The sequence below is a fragment of the Eumetopias jubatus genome, unplaced genomic scaffold (assembly GCF_037043125.1).
Source record: "Eumetopias jubatus isolate StellerSeaLion01/CBP00866 unplaced genomic scaffold, mEumJub1_p1.0 scaffold_2, whole genome shotgun sequence".
NCBI lineage: Eukaryota > Metazoa > Chordata > Mammalia > Carnivora > Otariidae > Eumetopias > Eumetopias jubatus.
This window is the reverse complement of record NW_028274808.1, coordinates 88,443,699-88,459,059: the sequence shown is the minus strand read 5'-3', so window position 1 is coordinate 88,459,059 and position 15,361 is coordinate 88,443,699. Positions and strand designations below refer to the sequence as shown.

Below are 15,361 nucleotides of genomic sequence, written 5' to 3'. Positions count from 1 at the left end.
TAAGCTACTGCCTTCGGCTCAGGTCATGATCCTGGAGTCTCAGGATCGAGTCCCGCAATGGGCTCCCTGCTCGGCGGGGAGTCTGCTTCTCCCTCTGACCCTCTTCCCTCTCGTGCTCTCTATCTCTCATTCTCTCTCTCTCTCAAATAAATAAATAAAATCTTTAAAAAAATAAAATAAATGTCAGGATGACCTAATTTCCAAAGCAAAGGAAAAGAAAAGAAATTAGTTCTTTCTTCTTTAGCGACATAACTCCGCGTGGTTCAAGAAGAAAAATAAGAGACATAGTGAGGCTGAATGGGTAAAATAATGGCAACTAAAGCAAAAAATAAAAAATAAAAATAAAAAATATATAAAAACTCTAATTCATGTCTGTGAAGAAATGTATAATTCTATCAAAGGAAATATGTAACAACAATATGTGCATCATTGTACATTTGTGTACCTACAGATTTAGTATGCTCTGAATGAACTAAATTCAGATTTATCAAATAATGAAAAAAACACAAAGACTAAAAATAAATGTGTACTCGGTTGTATGTATGCGCAACACAGTAAGTTAGAATTTAAAGACATGTTCAATTCTTGATGTTTACCTTCTTCCCTTTATAAATGTCTCTACTACTTTTTGTAGGCAAAGTGATTTAGTCAATATGCTCCCTTTGCACTTGTATTACAAACTGCTATCAAACTTAACAAATGAGGATTAATATTTTTAAAATTATTGAAATTATATGAGCTTTCAAAGTTTTGTACCCTTTTTATACATCATTTTCTTTAAGATTTATCTACTTTTTGTTTTTATCACTGGTTATATACCCTTTCAATTAGCTTTTGAATATATAGCTTTGAAACCTGACACCCAGAACAATTCCAGAAGTGGAAAATAGCAATTTTGCTTGATAAAATCACTCTAGATATGTTAAAATTGGCACTGATATTTGTGATCTGAGTGTTAGCAGAAGTCATTAAGAGGATGTGACTGCTGGTTGACCCATAAGCTGGACCCAGGCAATTAGAGGCACTTTACCCTCTTCCCCGTCCTTGGAATATATGTTCAGACCACTGTTTCCTTACTAGCAGCTGTTTCAAAAATGCAGCCTTGAGAGCATAAGGTGGTGTTGGAACCATTTGGACCGTACAAGTGACTGAACCCTGTTAAAGCTCTATATAAACTTTTAAGGTTTTGGTTGGTGGATGCAGAGATGTACTTGTCTTGCATCCATTGAAGAACAGCTTAGTATGTAAATTCCTATGCTTATTAAACCTGCCCCCTCCCAATCTGGAGTGGTCTGTCTCTTTCTTCAGGCTCTCCTTGCCCTCCATGCATGGAGGTCAATTTCAAATTTCACCTGGGGAACTCCTGGGGTTGCAAAACAACAGAGTTGGACCATTCTATTTGTTGGTTTTAGTAGTCATTTTTAATAATTTGCACAAACTGAGCTTATTGTCTACCATGAATCTTCTATTTTTCAATAGATTTTCATGCTCATTTCCTAGCTAAGATTTATTTCATTCAGCCCTGTCACGTTACAAGCAAATGATTTATAAACACACTTGACACTTTGTAAATTGAATAGGTAATATATACTCATAGAAAATGTTAAATAACATAGAGGTTGGCTTTCCTACTATAGCTATCTGCCATTTTCCCAGTTTCCCTATCTATAGACAAGTTTTGATACTAATTCTTTCTCTTTTTTTTTTTCTTTTTTCTTTCTTGTAGCATGTGCAAACAAGGGAGTAGGGGCAGAAGGAGAGGCAGAGACAGAATCTTAAAGCAGGCTCCTCGCCCAGCACCAGCCCTATGCAGGGCTTGATTTCATGACCCTGAGATCATGACTTGAGCTGAAATCAAGAGTCCATGCTTAACCAACTGAGCCACCCAGGCGTCCCTAGTTCTTTCTCTTTTTAGGGGTTTTAGATACATTTTGAGCATTTAAACTCCTTTCAGATATACCTTCTACTCCTTATCCAGTACAATACTCCAAGACATTGAAGATGCCATGTAAACTGCTTTTGATAGTGTCATTCTTTCTCACTTTAATTCATAAGACTGAAAATAGGACAGCAGCTTTCTAAAATACTGGAAAGTTTTCACCATGCCCTGGCTTAAATTCTCCTTGTGGGCTATGTTTTGTCACACTATTCTGTATTTCTTTAAGTCAATCAAAGATTATAATTGAACATTATAATATACCCAATACTATTCTGTGCATGAGAATATAGCAATAAAAAATAGAAATTAAATTAGTTGAAGTTAAAAATCATGTAGTCTAACAGGTGTTTTGCGGTGTTTCTTACAGTTAAGTAGTCATATTCAGAGCTATTTGACATAAATATTGAGACTTAGCTGCAAAAATTGTATTTTAATGGCACTATTTCAATTCCCAGGAGAAGTGACACTCAACAGAACTGTATTTCTGGACAAAATAATGCACTTAAATGGGAGGATAAGAACTCAAGATGTCAAGGATCATTCAGGGACTGTGTTATAATGTGTGAGTCTGTGTGTGTGTGTGTGTGTGTGTGTGTGTGTGTGTGGTGGGCAGGGCCTTAGTTACAGGGTTACAATGTGAGGATCCATGAAGCAAGACTAAATAACTTGATTGATTTGACGCTGGAAAGATGACCCATTGTCCTGTTTCAATGATGCAAAGTGAATTTCTTAATTTGGCTCTGTCAAGGGCATCTAAGTCAAGGCCAGACCAAGACCTGACTAGTTTTACTAGTAAAGAAACAATCAGTCACTTTTAGATTCAGACTTTATTACTTACATAGAGATAAAAAGATTAGCTAAAGGAGCCAGCTTCCCGTTGTCTTTGTCCCAAAACCAAAAAGGATGACCCCAAAACCAAAGGATCCAAATGGCTGAAACATGGGAGTGGGACACCTTGTTGCTAAGGGGCTCATTCTAGACTGCAGCTGAACAGTTTTATGTTTTAAAGTTTCACTCTTGAGTATAAAGTTCTGGAAGCCTCATATCTCATCAGAATCCAGGAGGTGATAAGAAACTGTCTCGTGTTAACCTCCTAGGGAATCTAGGTGAAGGGCATGAGTGGGATGGCTTTGTAGATGCTCTTTAGATGCCTTTGTATCTTCTTGTGTTCTGGTAGGTATCACACAGCATTCTGCCAAGACTCAGATCAGCTATGGTTCACACTTCTGACTGTGTGATCTATATGGATATGTGCAAGATTGCCAAGGTGCCAGGTGGAGTTCTCCTACAGGGACATGGCCAAAAATTTTGCAAGTTACTGAAAATGCTTAATGTGTTTCTTTTTCATTTTGGTCTCCACAGATATTTCTAACATGCTATCTGAGAAATTGGATCAACTGTCACTTACTGTTTGTGTTATGTCAAGTTTGAACATCTTTCAGATCATCTAAAACATAATGTATAAAGTGGCATTGTTTCTAGCAGTCTACTTTATTAGATTTCACTGGTAATAGACTAACCTTACCCACTTCAGAAAGATCCATTTTATCCTACTGTAACTGAATATTAAGCTTCACTTCAGTGATCACCTTTTCAGTTATTCCAGTTGAGCAAGTTATTCCTTGCCCACCATATTATTTGTGTTGTCATTACTCTGCCTCAAACACAACTCCTAAAAATGGTCACAGAAATCCCCAACAAGTAGTTTTTCTCTGTGTGAACAATGTTTACCTAGTCTGATTAGACAATATTTTATTTTCTGCCTATTTTTAAGAATAAATAGCTTTAGAGGTGCCTGGGTGGCTCAGTCATTAAGCGTCTGCCTTTGGCTCAGGTCACGATCCCGGGGTCCTGGGATCGAGCCCCGCATCAGGCTCTTCGCTCCACGGGAAGCCTGCTTCTCCCTCTCCCACTCCCCCTGCTTGTGTTCCCTCTCTCTCTGTCAAATAAAAATCTTAAAAAAAAAAAAAGAATAAATAGCTTTAAAAAAACACATTAAAAAAAAGAATAAATAGCTTTATAGTGATTAAAGTATAATGCCAAAATGGTTATTCATCATGGATTTCGGTGTCTGGTGGTCTAGAATTTACCGTTATACCTTTTAAAAAAACTTTAAACCTAAATTAACAGCTGAACTCTGCCATTATGCACAAGGCATATTGTAAGGACACTTAATGGAATTTATCATTTTGGTGCTAACAGCTATTTTCTCATAAATTGTCTTCACAGATTCCATCACACTACCAACCAAAATAAAAAACAGGAAATTAGAGGAGGGGAAATAAAACAATATAAACATTTTCTTTTTCTTTTAAAATCAGGACCATTCCCTGATGACCAATGGAAAAAAAAAACAAATAATTAAAGTATATTTGTCCCTCTCCCCCACAAAAAATCACATTTCCTACTGCACAAGAAAAAGAGAGAGATAGGGATGGACAGAGAAAGGAGAGATAGAAGAAGAAGGAAAAGAAAGGGGAGTAGGAGGAGAAAATATATTAGGGATAATCACTCTGATTTAGACATTTTGTCATTTTAAATTCCAGTATTTGTTAAAGAACTGAAATATTACAAAAGAATTTGAAGTCTCTTAAATATCTTTATAATCTTATTTCTCACCTTTACTTCACTAAAATAAACATGATTTCAGTTTTGTGATAATTCAACCCTTGCTTGAATAAATTTACCATGTAAGTATACATAAATTTTCTTTGTATATTACTAATAAATACATAATATATATTTTTGTGATCATACAAAAAACATCCTTAAAGTAAGTGTTCATAACCTTCCTTTTATTTGTCTTCTTTTTCAATGTTTTAGCTAATCTTGGCTTTTTTCACCTTTGCATACATTTCAGGAAGAGTTTAATCAAATTCTATGAAATTCAATGAATGAATAGATTTTCTTGGCTGGAACTGGCATCTTTACAATGTTGAGTTTAGCCACCCACAAACGCAATCTGCATTTTCACTCATTTAGCATTCTTTTATTTCTTTCAGTAAGTAGCTTTACAAAATTTTCCCACAAGTATATTATCTTCCCTTTGTTCAATTTATTCTTGTGTAACAGTATTTCTTGCTTGATTATAGATATTTTTTAAATTACATTTTCTTTTCTCTTTTAATTTTTGCTTTATTTTGTCAAAATTATACATAGAGTGAACTTGACTGTTTTTAAATTATCCCCCAATTCCTTCTAAAATCAAAGCAAATCTACATGACAGGAAAAAAAAGTATTCATTACTTCTTTCAAAAAAGTAGGCAATAAGAATCCCCACAAATCTCAGAGTAAAAGTGAGGTAGACCAAACCACCAAAACAGTAGCAATGGAATAGCAGCTGAGAGAATTAAAATACAATATAAAAACAACCATAGATTATGGAAATACCTCTCCTTCCCCCAAAAGCCAAAAAATTATTACCACTTAATATAATATGTTTTATCCTGAGTGGAAATCTGGATAGATGCAATGAGAATTAACTAGTGAAACTGGGAAAATTCCTCACAGAGGTTAATTGCAATGCAAAAACCTCTGAGCAGGTATAGAAGATTGAATATTGCTATTTCAGCATATCCTCCTGAGAATTTCAGATATATCAAGCTTATACTCTCTTACAAAGGAAAATGGCTCACATATAGAACAAATACTAACTACAGAATTGAAAATGAATAGGACAAAGACAGTGGACCTTCAGTTCAAAGAGTTTCGGAGGGTATCACAGATAACAAATGCTTGAAAAAACCATGAAGTTGAAAATGTGCTCCAGCTATTTTTTTTTTCTGGTAAACCCTCATTATTTAAACATGAGATACTAAAAAAATATATAATATAAATAGAATAAAGCCTAACTCCATGTAAGTGTATTACAAGAAAAAAAAGATACAAATAAACTATATGTTCGAATGAATAATGAAAAAACACCAGGAATTCATAGCAACAAAGATGCAGTAATTTAATATATATTAGTGAAGAAAATTTTTAAATTATGCAACCATTGAAAGATTGGCTAAAATTCAATATGTAAAGGCTCAGAAATATATATCTAGAAGAGGTTCTTGTTCAAGATGGTGACATATGAAGATTCTGAACTCACCCCTTCCAAGAGACATACTGAGTCTACAGCTCCATATATATAGAACAGTTTTTTTTCTTAAGGCATCCTAAATGCTGGCTGAGTCATGACTACAAATCAGGCAAATGAGAAGAAAACTATATTGAAGTAGGTACACACACACACACACACACACACACACACACACACGCACGCACGCAGGGATATTCAGCCATAAAAAAGAATGAAATCTTGTCATTTGTGACAGCATGCATGTATCTCGAGGGCATTATGCTAAAGGCAATAAATCAGACAGGGAAAGACAAATACATTCTGATTTCTCTTATATGTGGGATCAAATGACAAACAAACAAACAAAACCCCAAGCTCATAGGTACAGAACACTGATTGGTGGATGCCAGAGGCAGGTGGTAGGAGATGAGAGAAATGGGTAAAAGGGATCAAAAGATAAATAAATAAACAAACAAATAGCTAAACACATAAGCTATTGGTCAAGACAACTGGGAAATTTATTATAAAAGCTACTCGAACAGGGGTATCTCTTTCTAAACTAGAAATATAGCATTAACTCTAGCATTCCTTTCAAAGAATTTTAGCATATTTTATTATAGTCAGGACTAAAGATCATTAGGCAAATTAAACCTTAGGAAGATAAAATTAATAAAACAAAATTAACAAAAACAATGTAACAAAATGCTATGAGTGCAAACCTATAATATTTCTTTTTAAAAGAAATATGTCTAGGTGATCAAAGGTATACAAGACCTGTCAGGTATCAGGAAAGAGATACTGGGTGGGGACTGGCAAGAAAACAAAGCAGAAGAGCAAAGAGACACCATAGGGGGAGAAACAAGAGTAAGGAACAAACACAAGATGGTAAAAGGGGATATATAAAAATATTAGAGAAATGAGAAAAACAAAAGAGAGGAAAAAGCACTTTAAAAGTTAAATGAAAACAAAAAGGTAAATATATTTAAAAATTGCAGGTGATAAAACACAAGCCGTGGTGAAGATATAACAACAGGGAAGAGATTTATAATCCTACTGGAAACAACCAAAAAGCATAGACAAAAAAAGAAAGAAACAATGACGAAGGGGTTTTTGCATATTTCGTAATGCATTTTCCAAAATTTATTGCAGAAACATTGTATTAAATTATATTTTACCAGTAATATGTGAGAAAGCACCTGGCCATTTTTAAAGACGCGATGGGAAGAACTTGCTGCTTTAATTTGTGCTTCTTGATTTAAAAAGTTGAAAAACATTTACATATTTATCATTTATTTTCCTCCTTTCTTCTTTTTTACCTATTTTTTCTGGTAGTGTGTCTTTTGTTTTTTAAATTAAGACTTTATTTTTTAGAGCAGTTTTAGATTGACAACAAAATGGAAAGGGAAGTACAGAGATTTTTCATCTCTCCCTTGCCCCCACACAGGCTTGGTGTCCCCCATTATCAATACCCCCACGAAATGGTACATTTGTTACAATCGATGAACCTACACTGACACATCATAATCACCTATATCATTCATAGTTTACATTAGGGATCACTCCTGGTATTGTACATTCTACGGATTTGGATGAATATATAATGACATCGATCCATCCCTATGCTACCAGACAGAGTATTTTCACTGCCTTAAAAAGATAGTTTTTAAGACACGGAACATTAGACAACCGAAGAGAGTGACACCTGAAAGAGAAGCAAACCAGAAGAGCCCTCTTCCAGCTTATTGACTTGAGAAAACTTCCAAGCCTGGTGCAGAGCCCTGAAGACTCCCTGAGTTGAAGCAACTGAATAGAGACCCCAGGGAGAACTAAATGGCTATAGTTTATGAGAGAGAGTGTTGGAGAGGAGAGAAATGCCATGGGAGAAATTTCAAATATCTGCAGTGAGTCTCCCCGCAAGTATTCCTCAAAGGCCTGAGCAGCTCACACATGTGAGAGAAATACATGAGGATGTGGAGGCAGAACATTCAAAAAGATTAGAGGGAATGGTGCCTGGTGCTCACATAGGGTAGTGAATAGTATCTGTTCCCGCCAGCCAGACCGGAAAATTTCAAGATTAATACGGCATTGAGTGGAAGACTCAGGAGTCTTGCCTTGGGAATGGGGAATAATGAGCCCAATACTTAGCACTACTCTAGAACCACCAAAAAAAATCACAAAAGCAAGACCAAAATGGATTCACTGTTTCTCGCTAACTAACCCTTCTCCTGGAACAAAGATCAAAATATTTACAGAAAATCAAAATTATATGTACCATTTGAATATAAGATTTGAAATGTTTGGCTTCCAATCATAGAGCCAGTCATGATAAGAAAAAGGAAAATATGACCTTTAATGAGAGGAAAAACAATTACTGGAAACCGACAGAACTGACACAGATGTTGGGATTTGAGGAAAAGGACATTAAACCATTAATGTAACTGTATGTTAAAAAGTTAACATATTTTTTATGTTAACATATTAACATTAAAAACATGTTAACGTGTTTTAATATGTTAAAAAGAAAAAAATTCTAGAAGTAAAAACAATATCTAAGATGAAATTATACACAGAATGAGATTAATGAAAGATCATATCTTGGAGTAGAAAAGATGTATCAATTTGAAGGAAAAACAACAGAAACTATGCAAAATGAAACACAAATAGATAAGAGTTATCTACAAAAAATCTATAGTTGACATTATCCTTTATATTAAAGACTGGGTATTTCACCTTAAGATTGGAACCAAAGCAAAAATACTTGCTTTTACCCTAAGATTAGGACAATGGCAAGAATACTTGCTTTTACTACTTCTATTCAAAATTGAATTCATAATCCTCTCTACACTGGTTAGAACCCCCAGAAGGTTAAAAAGAAAAAAATATTCGTGTTTTGTTCTGTTTTCAAAGGAGATACTGCTATTATTTTATTATTAGTTATGAGGTTTGCTGAAGGTAATGGGTAAATACCTTTTAACAAATTAAGGAAATCTTTCAATTAAAAATTTCACATTTCTATCATAAGCGACTGCTCAATATTATGAATTTTTTTTTAAAGATTTATTTATTTATTTATTTATTTATGTATTTATTTATTTATGTGGGGGGAGAGCACAAGCAGAGGGAGGTGCAGAGGGACAAGCAGATTCCCCACTGAGCACAGAGCCAGACTCAGGGCTCCATCTCATGACCCTGAAATCATGACCTGAGACGAAGTCAAGAGTTGGTCACTTAACTAACCCAGGAGCCCTGAATTTTTTTCTTACCTCACTTGAGGGTTCCATATGTTCTTTCTTCTTTAATCTATTAATATAGTGAATACTAAATCATCATTTAGTATCAAGATTTAACTCTATTTTATCATGAAATAAATTTTTAAAGAGCAATTAGTTTAATGTATTAATATTTCATTTATGGTCTTGGCTTTTTGTCCATTTATTAAATGGGACTGAATTTTTTTATACTTTGATATTGTCAAGAATTTTTTAAAAATCAAGTTTATACATACACCATAAGAGAAGTTGAGAGGTGTTCCTCGTCTGTCCATTTTGGGAACAGATTGTATAGTACAGAAGTTTTCTTCTCCTTAAAGATTGGTTAAAACTCCCCTCTAAAAGTATCTCAAACTAGTATTATTTTGATTGTAGATTTTTCATTAATGATTCTATTCAATGTTTCTATTTATTTTTCGAGTCAAATTTCTGGATTTATATTTTTAGAAAATATCCATTTATTTATTTATTTTTAAAGATTTTATTTATTTATTTATTTGAGAGAGAGCATGAGTGGGTGAAGGGCAGAGGGAGAAGCAGGTTCCCCGCTAAGCAGGGGGCCTGATGCGGGGCTTGATCCTGGGACCCCGGGATCATGACCTGAGCTGAAGGCAGACGTTTAACCGACTGAGGCACCCAGGTGCCCCTAGAAAATATACATTTAATATAAATTTTCACATTTATTGTTATGAAGTTTTATAGTATTCTTTTAAATCTTGATATTCTCAAGTGATTTATTTTTCAACATAGGGATAGAAATTATAAAACTAGTTTTCAAGATGTCTACTTGATGTCATACTGAAGGAGTTTTTATCCAACTACTGATGTCATACTGAAGGAGTTTTTATCCAACTACTGATGTCATACTGAAGGAGTTTTTATCCAATTACAGTATGATTAACAAGTTATTATCTTCATATAACAAACAATTTTATAAATTTTAAATCTAATAATATGCAAATAATAATATAACAAACACTCATATATTCACTGCTCAGTTAAAGAAATAAAAAAGCACAAATGTTGTTGAAGCTGCTTGTGTACTCCTCAGATTGCTGACTCTTCTGGATTCATCCTGCCTAAGAGAAGAGTCTCTTGAATTTGGATCTCCTTTTCCCTCGAATTTGGTGTTTATTTTTCCCCTGGATAGCTTTTCGTACTTACTCTCACACACACATACCCACATGTATTATTCATTCATTCATTCAACCAACAATTATTAATTGAGCACTGTCACGTGTTATTCTAGATATTGGACATAGAACAAAGAAAGAACATAGATCAAAACCCTTCTTCTCTTGAAGCTAACATTATGGTAAGGGAACCAGTTAATATAAATATCTAAAATATGTAATATGTTAGATGAGGTTAAGAGTTAAAAAGGAAGTGTGGTCTGTGTTAAGCAAGGAACAGTGCAGGCAGGGAAGAAAGCAAAGTCTTGGGGTAAAACTATACTAGATATGTATAAAGTACAGTAAATAAAAATAAGAATATAGGAAGAAATTAGGATACGATAAAGCCAGAAAAATGAGAGTATGAAGCCATATAGAAGATATAGGCTGGAACTATAGGCCACTGAGGGAGTCTCAACTCTTGGTGAAATGGAAACATTTTGGTAGTCTTTTATGCAAAAGAGAAGCATGATCGGAGTCACACTTTTGACAGGAAAAATCTGGTACATTAACAATGAACTGCGGGGGGGGGGAGAAGACAAGGATGGAGAGCAAAAAGGTCACTTGGGAGACTATTGTAGTAATCCAGACGAAAGATAACAGTGGCTCAAGTGGAGGAGTTAGTCCTCAGCAGTTAGAAAGAGTTACCACTAACAGAAGTTTTCTAAAAAAATCTATAGATAGAGCATGTGTAGAGACAGTGTGATGAACCGATCAGGAGCTCAGTTTTGAACATGGTAAATTAGCTATGTGTGTTAGACATTCCAAGTGAAGATGTCAAAGGGGTAGCTGTATATGTGAAGCTGGATGGCAGGGGAAAGATTGCAGGTATATAATTGGGAGGCATTAACATATAAATGGCATTTAAAGGTCACCAAGGGAATTAGCATAAATAGAAAAGAAAAGAAGCCCAAATACTGATCCTCAGTAAGCCCAAACATTGTGATTGTGAGACAGGGAGAAAGCAGTTAATGTGCATGAAAGAATTATCCTTTTAAGAAAGAAGGAAAACCCAGAGTGTACAATTTCCTCAAAGCCACAAATACATCAAATGATGATAGTAGATCAAATAAAATAAACCTGAGAAATAACCATGGAATTCTCCTATTGATGACTGATGAGTCATCAGTGACCTTGAGAAGAGCCATTTTGGTTGAGTGGTGGCAATGAAAGCTTGTTGGTGGAGGTTCAGTAGTGAATGGGAAAAGGAAAATTGGAAAAAGTGAGTATAGGCAAAGAGAAAAATGGAGCAGTTCCTGGAAGGAATGTAAAGTAAAGAAAGGTTGTTGTTTTTTTTGTTTGTTTGTTTGTTTTTGTTTTTATTTTTTATGTATGAAACAAATCCATATCTATGCACTTATAGAAAATTCCAGTAGAGAGGGAAAGTCGGTGAAAAAGAAAGGGGAAATTGCTAAGCAAAGACACTGTCTGTGATAGACAATGAGCTTAGTTCACAAGGTGAGAGGGTGAAGGTGAGTGGTAGAGGATACCGTATAAGCTCAGATGCAGGTGGATTACCGCAAATAGTTGTGGGGGCTTGTGGAAAGTCTCTTCTTCTGATTGTCCCTATCTTCTCAGTGAACTCAGTGAATTAGCTGAGAATGAGGTAGTAGGAAGTGGCCTGGAAACTTGAGGGAAAAGAAGGGATGAAATACTTGTGGGGAAGCTGACAAGTATAAATGGAATAATGGAATGTAATATGATTCAAAGCACATAATAAAGTTTTATGATTAGAAATTTTAATTGAAAACAGATTGTGTGTTTTCCAGCCACTTGTGGTGTACAAGTGTATATGTGGAATAACAAAAAAGTTAGCAATTTTTTTTACATAAAAGCATGATGAAATCAGAGAGGGTCAAGAAGTCTGGATTTCTAAACTGAGTAATAGAGAATCAAGGCATGCTACATGTGAGGAACAGAGAAAATGTTAGGACCAATGCATTGTAAGTGTTCTAGGTCAAACTGTGTCCCCCAAAACGTATGTTCAAGTCCTAACCTAACTGGTACCTATGAATGTGACCATATTTGGAAATAGTCTTTGAAGATGTAATCAAGTTAAGATGCAGTCATGCTAGATTAGGGTGGGCCTAACTGAAGGGCTGTTGACCTTTCACGAAAAAGGAAATTTGACACAGACACAGAGGTAAGACAGCCATGTGAAGACAGAAGTTGAGACTGGAGTTATGCTGCCACAAACTAAAAAACACCGAGAGGGCCAGAAACCACGAAAAGCTAAAAGAGGCAAGGAAGGATTCTTCCCTAAAAGCTTCCAAGGGGAGCATGGCCCTGCTGACCCTTGATTATGGACTTCTTGACTCTTGATTATGGTCCCCAGAATTGTGAGAGAATAAATGTCTGTTGTTTTAAACCACTCAGTTTGTGAAACTTTGTTATATAATAGCCCTAGAAAACTAACACAGTAAATCATAGCAAGATCAAAGATGTGGCCATACCAGAGATATGTAGTCACGGAGACAGGAAGTGATGGCTGGAGTGCTCAGGACTGAGCATTTATCCATGGCAGTGAGTGGTGGAGGGGGTGTGAAGATCACTGAATAAGAGAACTTCAAGAAACTGAAATGCCAGGGAATTGCAAGGATTATCTTTGTGGATCTTAAAATCATCAAGAATTATGACAGTATTAATAGCAGAGAGAATGATGAGAATGTAGAAGTCAAAATATTACACTATACTGGGAACTGATTTCAGGGCTTTAGATGACAGCAAAAAAGAGGGGAATGAATAGAATATTCTGAAGACATAAAATTTAAAGCTGATGTTATTTTGTATGTTTAAAAATTTCATTCAGTTGGTAGCATGCTATATGTATTCTTCAAATCGAATTTTTATGTAGCCTTATATTTGACATTTATCCATATAAATACATGTCCACCAACTTTTGCTATGTAATATTCCATTCTATAGCTATGCAAAATTTGTTCATCAATTCCTCTGTTAATAGATGTTTAAGTTTTTTCTAGTTCTGAATATTAAAAGCAAAACTTTCTTCCATTGTTTTTTGTTTTTACCCTATTGTATCTATAATTTTGTCCCCATTGTTTTTATTTGTTTATTTATTTTGAGAGAAAAAGGAAAAGTGTTAGTTAAAATCTTTACAATAAATAATTATGATTATAAATCTCTTTAATTAAATATGTACACATGACATACTATTCTAAAAAAGAATGGAAGTGAATAGTTTTTCACGCAAATCCAATGCACAAATATACCATTTTTTAGAGGATAATGTCAGTAACATTCTTAAACAGCTGTGAGACAGTTGCTCTGCTTTGTGTAAAACATGATTAGCAACATTAAGAAAAATTCTACAAAATTCTCTAGTTCCCCAAGGAAATTACTAAAAAAGGAAATAGTAAAAGAAAAAAAGAGGTATATGCTTGAGCTTGATTGTATACAGAGGCTAGAATGACTAGCTCTACTGAAACCCCCGTATCTGCTAATAAGTCCTTGGGTATCTTTAGTTTAAAGTTAATAGTTGAAGTCCTAGCAATTGTGTTTTTATGCAGCTACATGGCCAAGAAGGTAGATGTTGTTATAAAAGTGCCCTACAAAAACTTTACTAATGTTTTGAGCAGCATGACAGGTATTTAGAATAAATTCTCTTTTTGACATTTTGTTCTTTAGGTGAGGACTAGTGAGGTCAATAGAAAGTAGTATCAAAGGGTAGCACTGAGGGGGTGCCTGGGTGGCTTGGCCAGTTGAGTGTCCACTCTTGATTTCAGCTCAGGTCATGATCTCAGGGTCATGAGATTGAGTCCCACATCAAGCTCCCCACCCAGTGGGAAGTCTGCTTGAAATTCTCTTTTTCCATCTCTTTCTGCTCCTCTCCCCACTCTCTCTCTTTAAAATAAATAAATAAACTTAAGAAAAAAATGAGTAGCACAGTATATAGACTGCATCAAGACTAAGGCCAAGTTCTTGCATTAAATCAGGGTTACAAGCACAGAACCTGTGTGAGAACTTTGTTAGGAGAGTTTCAAGAACTCCCCCCACACCCTCCAGGGGCATAGATATGATGAAAAAATTCTCTCCGTGGATTGGGCAAGAATTGATTTCTAAAGTTATGCAACGTTACGAGGTCATCCAAGACATCTCTCCTTTCAGCAAGATAGAGTCTCAGTTTTGTTTTTTTGTTTGTTTGTTTTTTTCCCCAACTCAGTGTTCTTGTACAGAAGGATAAACTTTGGTGAACATTTAAAATACCCTTGGACATAAAGTAGTTTACTCCATCCTCTGGGTTAGCAGTGAAGGTGAGGTTGCTTTCATCCAGCTGCATATACAATTTTCTGAAAGAAAAATCCTAGAGGTGGGTTCTTATTATATATGGAACAGTGACCCCAAGTGGATTTACACAACGCTTGCCAGGGAAGTTCATCTTTTGCAAGGTCCTCCCAAACACATGAAATTAAGCAGAGGTCAGTTGCATTCAGGTAGGACAAGATGGTAAAGCTTAGCTTGAGGGGGCAACATTTCCAAATTAATGAATCCTTCCTGTTCTTTAGATTGCTGTGCCTTCGCAAGGTGATGTGTATCAATGCCTCCTTGGACTTTTTTACGATGACTGGTGTTAGAAATGTTGCTGGCAGCTATCCTCCTGCTCTGTTCTCTGCTGAGGTAGCTTTGCTTATTGTCCCCTTCCTGCTGTCGCTGCTGGTTTCTGCACACTCTCTACAGCCCCTGACCCATCCGCAAGCGTTTAGAAATTGGCTCACGTGTTTGTGGAGGTCAGTGAGGCAAGTGTGGAATCTGTAGGGCAGGTTGTCAGAAAGGGCAGGCTGGAACTCTCTGAAATGGGCTGAAATTGCTGTTGGCAACCAAAATTTCTTCTTTTGGGCATCTGCATTATTTTCAGATTGTGTCTCCTGTCTTTCTTTGTTGATCTATCCTTCTCAAA

At 35.4% G+C, this 15,361-nt stretch overlaps 1 pseudogene; it reads right to left on the bottom strand.

Moving 5' to 3' along the window:
- Positions 1 to 13,965: 13,965 nt before the first annotated feature.
- Positions 13,966 to 15,153, bottom strand: LOC114208154 (F-box only protein 8-like; annotated as a pseudogene).
- Positions 15,154 to 15,361: the final 208 nt, after the last annotated feature.